The 10,505-nt window shown below is 38.3% G+C and overlaps 1 long non-coding RNA gene across 1 annotated transcript; it reads right to left on the bottom strand.

The window, feature by feature from the left end:
• Positions 1–4,924: 4,924 nt before the first annotated feature.
• On the bottom strand, positions 4,925–9,299 carry LOC146707478 (uncharacterized). The gene is made up of 3 exons (XR_014920837.1): positions 9,093–9,299; positions 7,832–7,966; positions 4,925–6,547 (listed from the first exon to the last, which is right to left on the bottom strand). It is a non-coding gene; the product is annotated as an uncharacterized LOC146707478 (long non-coding RNA).
• Positions 9,300–10,505: the final 1,206 nt, after the last annotated feature.

Here is a 10,505-nt window from a genome sequence, read left to right as displayed (position 1 = left end):
AACACATCTAGTGGTTTGTTGTTATGATCCATGCTTCTCTTTTACATGCTGCTTGGGCTTCATTACAGTGTCTAATGGTATTTCTTCTTTAGTCTTTTGGTCCATGAACCTGGAATCAAGGCTATCGTAATAACCCAAATCTATATCGTCTTACATTTTTATCTTCATATTTCCTCGTATCAAATGTCATAGGCTGTCTACTTATCTGCCTTTGTTGCAACTTCAAAAGAAGACAGCACTTAATACTGCACTGATTGCAATCTACTTTTGAGGGGATAAAAATGGGCTCTGTGCCTTTGATTTGAGATAGAAGCTGTTTGAAAATGTAAGGAACACTTTTTCACGTGGAAATGTCCTGTTGCAGTTCTAACTTCCTCTGGACAGAGGGCACTGTTAGATCAGATTTTAAAAACAATATTTTTTTTAAAAATCCAGTCATTCCTCACTTCAAAATCCCCCTTTTATCCCTCAATTTAAACAGTAGAGGAAGGAAGAGGGGCCAAATAAAATGCATGGTCAGCAAACAAGGTATCAGAGGCTGTGTGGGTAACGTGTGGTCTTTATTCACTCAGCTGTTGGGTTTGGAGTTGTGGAAGACGTCACTGTGCACACATGGACACATGTTAATAGAAGTTATTCTATTAAAATGTCTCCCTAATTTAAAGCACATCTGCAGCAGAGTACTGACCTAGAGCTGTGTGTGTCTACACATTTTATTTGTGTGTATGAGAAAAAGAGCGAGAGAGAAAGATGTCAGCGCAAGATTAAAATTCATACAGATAGCAACACACATGTAATTAGCCTAAAAGCCTTTTCATCAGGTTTGGCACAACGCTCACTCTCTCACACACACACGCGCGCACACACCAACACATACTAATGGACACCAGAGTCTGCTCATACCCACTAATATTCCACATTCACCTCTTAACACCACCGCAAATGGCATGTGTGTGATGGCACCGCTGCCTTGTGTGTGTGTTTTGTGTTTTACGAGTTATTTATATGCTAATGAATCTGGAAGGGCACGTTGAGTGGTGTGTGTGTGTTTGGTGTGTGCGTGGAGGAGAAGAAGGAGGAGGAAGGAGTTGCTACAGCTGAAGAACAGGGGAGGTAGGAGGAGAGGTAGAGGAGAACCTTGAAGACGTATGTTGCTTTTTTGTTGTAAGACATAACAACACGACTGCAGCTCCATCCTGAACTATGTTTACTCCCCACATCCTGTTCCCTGTTATTCCCACTTTACTCTGATGAAATATTGTTATTCAGGTACACTGTCTGGATGCCTGTCTGACTTGAGGTAGTTTGGCACAAAACACACTTTTTGTACCTGACTGCAATGCCAAATGTAGCTGTAAGCAGTGATTGACGGGCCCACAGTGCAACAGGCTTCTCTTCTTCCCTCTCTAATGGCAAAGCTGTGCTCGCTCCTCGATGTCAGCGAGAGGAGGCACAGTGGGTTGAATGGCAGTGTACGGCGTTTTGCAACTTCTAGGGCTGGTGCATTACACCCGCTTACACACCTAATTTTGCATACGTTTGACATTTTTGGTGTATTTTTTTCCACCGTATCATTCACAAAACCATGTTAGTATCTGAGATCTGGGATTAGAGTGACAACAGCACAACAAGGTTCTGCTGGGCAGTAACACAAGCCGTCCAAAGACTTCACAGCCAGCAGTTTATCCACATGAATCTTTTAGTTGCCATGCTCCAAGTACTTCTAATTTATGACATTCTTCATGCAGCCACCAGATGTCCTCAGATTCCTCTGCTATTTTCAGTCATTCTGTTGTGAATTTGCTGCCCTGTTTGGGATCATTTTCCTGTTGCATGACCCAATTTTAGCCAAGCTTTAACTGTCAGACAGATGGCCTCACTTTTGACTCTTTGTATACAGTGTGTTCATGGTCCAGTCAACGACTGCAAGGTTTCCAGGTCCCGTGGCTGCAAAACAAGCTCATTTCCATCCATTCATCCATTTTCCTCAGCCACCTCCTTCAGGGAGTACACTGAGGTGTTCCCAAGCCATCTAAGCAACATCTTTGGTTGGACATGCCTTAAACACTTCACCTAGAAAGTGTGGGAAAGAATCACAGTCAGACATCCAACCCTCCTCAACTGGCTCCTTTTGAGATGGACCCTCTCCTGAATGACCGAGCTCCTCACCCTTTCTCTAAGAAAAAGCCTCGATACTCTTTGGATGAAGCTCATTTCTATTAGCAACTTTTGGTCATAGGTGAGACCACAGATTTACCAGAAAGTCAAGAGACTCACTTTCATACTCAGCTCTCCCTTTACCACATCAGACTTGCACACAATCAGCATTACAGCACACTCTGTACTCAATACACTCTCATATCATCTGTAAGCAAGACCCTGAAATACTTGGTCTCCTCCGTGGCCTCAAATTAAAATATGCTAATTCTCATCCCAGCTGCATCACTCTCAGCAGCAAATCCCCCCAATGCAAGTTGGAGACCATTGTTCAATGAAGCAAACAGAACCACATCATCTGCAAAAAAGCAAAGACAAGATCCTGGGATTGTCAAAGTACCACCCGCCACCACCCTTTGATTGCACATAAAAATTTATTCACAAATTTAATTTATGAATAAATATAACAAAACTTTATTATAAGAGCTCAAAACAACCCCCTGACATGGTATCATAACCATACAGAAAGCCACAGGAAACCCTGTGTATACTGAGTTTTGACTCATTAAAATGCTATAATGGAGTACAATAATATGTACTTCAAAGTCAAATGACCTCTTTAGACAACAAACCCCTTTTGACATTTAAGTTACAAAAACATATTCAGCTTATAAAATAATCATTATTTACTTTAGAAAAAGTGTTTCTAGTAATACAAAGCTTTTTTTAGGCAGTTACTACAGAGTCTGACCCCTATATATATACTTGTTGCTAATAATTCAATCTTTTTCAAGCTGCCAGCAGGTGCGGCCCATTTATTGTTCACACAGGAGCCACGACTCTGGCTGACTCTTTGCATTAATACCAGGTATCTGAAAACTTCGACACCTGCCAGCTCATCAATGTCTGCAAGCCAGAGTATTTCCATTTTCCACCCGAGGCATTAAGGCAGCGTGCCTTGATTGAATTGACAGACTGGAGTAAACTCAGTGGGACTAAAGCGCGACTTTGTGAAATCAACATCATGCTCCTTTTTGATGCCGCTTTATTGCCTTGTCTTCTGGGCAAGAGTGAGCGAGGCTGAGTAGAGTTAACACTTCCTAATTTTCTCCTTCAAAGAAGTGTGACAAGAGCCATCAAAGCCACGCATTCGCCATCTTGTCTCTAGCTGAATTGGTGGACTTTCAGCTTCGAAAAACGAAAGATAAATTGTGTGAAAATGAATTCTGCAGTAATTCTCATGTCATTTAATTAGTAAATCTTCTGAATCACAATCTTTGAAGGATTCATATTTGATAGATTTTGTACAAAGTGGAGTTTATTTCATCATCCACATAGCCGCTTCATCCTGATCCATTCAGTGTGTCTGCGGAGCCTCCAATATTAAATTGGTTTATTAAGGGTCTCATACAAGCTGGTCTTTCAAGGAAAAGGTTGTACTTTAGGTAATTTTGCTCTTTTCTATTTTCTTCTTCAGACCGAGGCATTTTTCACTTTTCAAGTTATGTAGAAGGCTTTATTATGTACAAAGCAGATTGAAGATTTTCCTGAATGGTGAGCATCTCTGCAGCAGTCAGACTTAAATCACAAGCTTTTTTTAAATAAATCTTTTTTTTAAAGTCTCTTCAGGATAGCACATGTGCAATGCTTGTTTGATATTTCCCTCACAGTCGTGTAGACTTTCTTGCATATGATAGAAATTGTTCCCTATAGTTTATCGAACCAAATAATGTGTTTCAGCATGAGTCTCTTCATGATTGATGACATAAAGTCACCGACTTCACACTCTTTACTGTACATGTGTTACTTTGAATTACAGGTGTTTTAAGCTACACTTCATTAAATCATTAAAACTTGGTCTTCGAAACAAGATAAAGAAAATAAACCTTCAGTGCTAACCTGCAGGCCTGCTTACATGACAGCTAACCTAACAAAATGAGAGACGATCAGAAAGGAACCCTCTCAGGCATACATAATTTAGTGGTGAAAAAAACATAAACTGTTAAGAAGAATGTTAACAACACAGTCTTGAGACAGGGTTTTGGATCCAAATGGACAACTATTGCAAAGGAAAGAGCTACAGCACTGAAAACTACCCTGGGCTTTAGCCTTGTTATCTGGCTAAGCCTCGGGTTAGCTGTTTATGGTATTTGATGCATTTAAATCAGCTGTTAATATTTTCAGAAGCATTGTGAAAGAGATTAGAAGGGCAGGAAAATAGCATACCATCACCTCCCAATTTCACCTGAAGACCCGAAGTGCATCTGAAAATATTCTGCAACACTAAATCCACACAATTCAAAGGGTTTATTGAACAAGGGCTGGTACAATATTCAGTTGCTGTACAGATACAGGGGGAAGGAGGGGTATCTGGGGCAGGGAGGGGTATCTGGGGCAGGGATAGCTCAGTAGGTAAAGTGGTCGCCCCATGATCGGAAGGTCGGCGGTTCGAATCCACTTAACGGCTACCCTGAGGTACCCCTGAGCAAGGTACCGTCCCTACACACTGCTCCCCAGGCGCCTGCTTAGTGGGCTGCCCACTGCTTCACTGAGTGAATGGGTCAAATGCAGAGAAAAACAAGTAATTTCCCCATGGGGATCAATAAAGTATCCATTATTATTATTATCTGTATTTCAAATTTAGCTCGTTCATCCCAAAATGTGATGAGAATGAAGAAAAGTATTGCACCATAGCAACTACACTGTAAAAAAATATTCCGTAGAAAAACAGAAAATGTCCTGGTAATTTTCTGCCAGTACATTTTCTGTTTTTTTACGGAGGTTTGACGGACCTTTCTGTAAATGATAAAACGGAAAATTCTGTAGATTTACAGTATACTCTCTGTACTATTTACGGACATTTCCTTCAGCTATAAAACAGAAAATTCCGTTTATTCACAGTATATTTTCTGTATCATTAACTGATATTTTCCGTTAATAGAAAAATTGAAATTTCTGTTTATATTACTATTTCCAAGCACTTCTTTTCACTGTAACTCATTAAATATAGTTCTTTATATCCTTAAACGTACATTTCTATGCAATTACAACCTAGTACACCATGTACTCAAAAATTCATAAATTAAAACTTAAATTAATTTGTGCTTCGTACACAACAACATTGGTACAATTAATGTTAAATATTCTTTTATTCTCCTTAACTCAAACACTATACTTAAATATAATGACAGCATCCATCTTGTCATAAAACTACTCACAAGCTTTCAAATTTGAGCATTTTTATTTCCTTGAAATCAGGTTGCCCTCATGTAAATGTGTTTATTTACATTCATTCAAGTGGCTACCAAGTGTTTTCTTCAAACAGGACACCTGACAAACAAAAAATGTCATATTTAACGATATGTTCACATTGAATAATATCCAGAGTACCTTTTAGTTAGAATCACTGCCTTGTGGTAGTTTTGCCTCAGCCAAATGGTTAAGGTGTGGTTTACATCCATGTCTGTCCACTTATGATACAGTATACACATGTAGTCAGTTATAGCCAAACACCTTTGATTACTGAATTGCATTCACTTCATTAATGAAGTGAATGTAATTCACATTTGTGTGAACATTTGTCTGAGATTAACTCTTTGGGCTCTTTACCTTACAATATAACATACTTGAGTCAAAATTTGTTGACTGTTTAAGTGGTGCCACATGAATACAACTGAACAGATCTAAAGAAGATGTTCCTGAACTTTGGGTTTATTCGAACAGGACTGATGGATAACCACAGGACTTTTCCCCATATGATAACTAAAACACAAAATAAATTAAGACAGATTACTGTCCCAAACTTAAAGATAAAAGTGTATTTACGGGACTTGTTTTGTCAGTGAGGAGCAAAGTATAATTAGAAGTGCTTGTTCTGATGAAAAGTTAAACTGTAAACAGCAGCATAGTGAATAAGGATCTGTGTCCACGAATCATCAGCAGTGACAACACTTAAACATCATAGTTCAAAATCCTTAATGCACACCTTTTTCTCCACGGTGTTCAAATTCTCTAAGCTGGTTAAGTAGAGGAAAAAGTCTGACATATTTCATGACCATTAAATGTTAGACAAGGCTCTGAAAACGAGGTTACAGTTACAAACAAAAACCTCTGCTTGTGCGCACAGACCCTAAATCACAACAAATAAGACAATAGTAAGACAAATTACTACAAAGTCTTGTTACCGCTCTTCATATAACAGTGTGACAAAGTCCTGAATGCAGCCTGCATGTTAGTACATCAAGGTCCATCTGAGCTTTAAGTAAAATACACTCAGCTTTTCCTTGGATTTTAAGAGTTGCTCAGTTCATACAGGAACTGCAGCAGTCGGAGTTAACGTGTCGCTGTGTTGCTCCTCCGTGTCAGCCATTGAGACTAGTCGCAATTTATTCTGAGGAAAAAAAGAGAAACAACAAGACATTTTTAAAAAGTTTGTATTTTTATAATTTTTTTTTACCTAGAGCATAAACAACATAAACAAAAAAAGGATTAGGGCTGTGCGATATGACGATATATATCAGATTACGATATAAAAATGTCTATCGTTTCATATTATACACTATTCTTTGTTTTGTGGTGTTGCAAAATAAACTGTTTACGGCAATATTTTTTTCATGGTTTTGATGGTCACTGTAGTTGCTATATTATTTCTTAAAGTTCTCTCCTTCTCTTATACTTAAAATAACCACACTATGGACGGACAAGTGACTGTTTTTAACGCGTACTTTCGTTACCAACAATGAGGATAAAACCATCGTGTGGCTCCGCCGTCCGCTTGTTTATTTTCCACATAAACCTTTCACAATAAAGCTCAAGTTTCTGTTGAGACTTTTCAAACTAAACTGAAATGATATACATTATTCTCAAACATAAAATTTCAGAATATGCATCAGACAAATGACCTCAAATAAAAACATCAAGTAACTATAAATGGCGCTTACAGTCACCACGCAGATGAAGGCACAGAGAATACCAGCATGGCCAGCAAGGATGAGGCAGAACCAGAAGGACCAGTCAAAAGAAATCGAGGACCTTATTGTTAAATGAGGGGCTACCTCTGTAGCATGGACATGGTTTGGTTATGAAAAGTCTGACACGCCCCAGAAAACTGTACTATGCAAATTATGCCACAAACTGGTCCCCACCACCACTCGAACACGACAAACCTCTTTAACCACCTACACAAGAATCACATGAAAGAGTTTCGAGAGAGTTTACGAATGAAAAGCAAAAAAGAGTCGTCAGGTGCTCAAAATAATCCTTAGACTCAAACGTTAGAACAGGCTTTTCCTTGCAGCACGCCGTCTAATAAATACTCAGAAAGAAAATGGCGGCCATTTAAACTCATGTCTAAAAATGTATAGTTTCATGCATCGGTCAAAACACTCGACTCCTGGTACACGACGCCCAACTGAAAACATTTCACATAAGTCGAGTTGCCCGAGAATCACAGAATTTACAGAAAATGCACTATTTTGTGATATATATCGTTATCAGGAGAGATACGTCTTATATTGGGATATGAGACTTTGGTCATATCACGCAGCCCTACAAAGGATTATAATTCACGTAGAGTTGCATACACATAACACCATTCTGTTGCAACAAAAGCAGTTTATAATTAAAGTAACATACATACCTTGAAAAACTAAATCAACCACAACATTAAACTCACCTTGTGTTTGTAGAGAAGGTGATCAGGGTTTTTCTTCATTTCCTGAGACCAGCTGCTCTGGATCATCACCAGCTTGTATCTTCATCTTTTTTTTCACTCGGGGAAGTCTTTCCTTTTCTTGGCCATTGCTCTGCACTGGAAAACCAAAGTGTGTGATCAAAGGTGAAATAAGGGATATTTTTCCACTGCAGGACTTAAAGTGCTTCAAGTAGTGATAGCTGTTGATCCATTTCTCAAATAATCTGTAAGGATCTGGATTTTTAAGAAAGATACAAATATCTCTGCTTATATTTGGCTAAAAGCTTGATATAGACAAGGCATATAGAGCCCCTGCACACCAGCACTGCGCTTACATTATAGTTCAATCAAGAAATAGTTATTATTGATTTATTATTGAATTTTTTTAGTAATAATTTTTAGTATTTAATCACATTAGCACAGTGGGGTGACAAAAATATTCCACATACAAGAAATGCTGCTCAGCATTTCATAAATTACATTTTCAACAAATGTTGGAGTAAAAACACAGTTACAGGGAAAATGTGTCTGTCTGTAAATATTAACTAAACATTTCTATGTGCTACAAAATAGACATACTGTAATTGTAAATGTGCTGAGGTGAAACTATACTTTCAATAATTTTACCACTACAGTCTGTTAACCACCGAAATAATCTATGCTGGTCAGCTAGCTAAAAGTCTTTACTTTAGCAGCCCAAATCAGAGGCTAACATTAGCATTTGCTAGCGTCAGCCAGGAAGGTCTGAGGCTTAAACTAGGGTTAGTGTAACTTTGCCTGAAACCCTTTAAAGTGTACAGTAGAGCCAACTGTAAAACACAGGTATTGATACAGTACTTATTAGAGTCCTAGAATAATTTCTAGAACCATGAAGTTCTCACTTTCCCAGTTATCCACATCGCTGACTTTCGCTAATTAGCTAGTTAGCAGTCACAGCTGTGTAATACCCAGAGAGACACAGACAGCTAACTATAATATTTATGAAAACTGGTTCAGCCACTGAAGGGCAAAACTGGTGGTATCACAGTAAAAATTATTTTAACATTAACTAAAATAAAGCTTAAGTCATGTTAAACCTAAATAACAATTATTTTAAAAAATGAGTCAGCAAAATATTCCTGACTTGTCTGGAGACAGCCGAAACCAGTTAACAAATAAATTAACAATTCTTTCTAAATAAAAACACGGAGTCTTTTGAAAAAACATTATTTTAATAAAACGAAACATGAGTTTTAATACTTACCACAGAAATTTGAAGGCAGTTTCTCCAACTTCAGAATCCAAAATCCAGATGAAGCCTGAAAGAAGCCTAATGGCTGCTCTTGCGCTTACTTTTCCCTCCTTTTCAGGTTCTTTTTCCCACAATGCATTGCAGTAGTTGAGAAATACAGAAAAATACCTGTAAATGACTAATACGGAAAATTCCTTCACGTTTATACAGTAGATTGTACTGTATTTTTACGGATTTTTTTACAGTGTACAAAGAACAAAAATTGCCATTTTTGAGAGACAGAAAAAGTAGTAATAGGTCACTTTATCTGTGGAGGAAGGGAATCCCTTCTGTCTCGTAGCATCTCTCAAAAAATGAGCAAAAGTTTGCCTGGTGCAAACACCATATCCCTGCAGCCCAGGGTCAGCGGCTGCTACAGACAGGTTGGTATATATCTGTTCCCTTGGGAGTAAACCAGCTGTCACAGATGTTATCCAGGATGTGGGAAGAGGCAGAGAAAAGTCTTCTCACAGCGACGAAAACCTAAGAGGCACTGCTGTACAGAAACTCTGTGATGCGGGAAGAAATGGGAGATCATGCCAGTGTCTGGACAGAGGTGAAGCATTTTATATAAACAGAGGCTACAGCATGAATTGTAATTTATTCAGGCCCACCGCAGTGAAAAAATAATTCTGTTTCCAGTGGCAGAAAGTTATAGCTTGAAGTAAGGCTCTGTCACATGCTGAAAACATGATACCGATTAAATCATATACAACATGAATGACAAACTCAGGTGGTCCAGTTGTGTGGTGCTGCTCCCATTCCTCAAGAAAGTTCCAGCATATCCTTACTGATCCGAACTGGCTGATACAATTACGCTATTACGTTATGACAAATAAAACTGAAAGCTGAAACTGAGATACCGATACATGAAGGTCATCAGTTAGTGTAATTCACCTGGGCCTTTCAGACTCTAAAACCTAGCTCAGATGAACAGCTCTGTATTTTCATTTTCTTCTTCTCCACCTGACATCAACCTTCTCTGGTGCTGACGTCTTGGTTAGTTTAGGTTTAATACGTTATCTTTTATTTTACTAAACCTATTTTGTGGACTCTCTCTTTGTTTCCTACTTTGAGACAGTTTCTTACAAAGAGAGGGCTCATTTGGGATATTTAAACTTATTGGTAGATTTTCATGCATAACTTCGTTAGTGGTTTGCTAAATGTTTAGCTGCAATTCTTAAATGTTTTTTGTTAAGTACTTGAGGTATTTGTCATTGAGGCAACCATTTATAAAGATGGTGGTCTTTGAATTGTATAATTGCTTTTGTTGAGTTAACTTTTTGTTGATGTTGGACGAGAGTGGCATTAGTCCCCATGTAGCTTCGCCTTCAAAGGTATCTTTATCCAGATTTCAGTTTGGATAAACTATACATGCTACATTTT

Source organism: Copadichromis virginalis, linkage group LG6 (genome assembly GCF_057382275.1).
Source record: "Copadichromis virginalis isolate Kocher_CV1m ecotype Utaka linkage group LG6, C_Virginalis_male_GT1.1, whole genome shotgun sequence".
NCBI classification, from domain to species: Eukaryota; Metazoa; Chordata; class Actinopteri; order Cichliformes; family Cichlidae; genus Copadichromis; species Copadichromis virginalis.
This window is presented reverse-complemented; position numbering and strand designations above follow the sequence as displayed.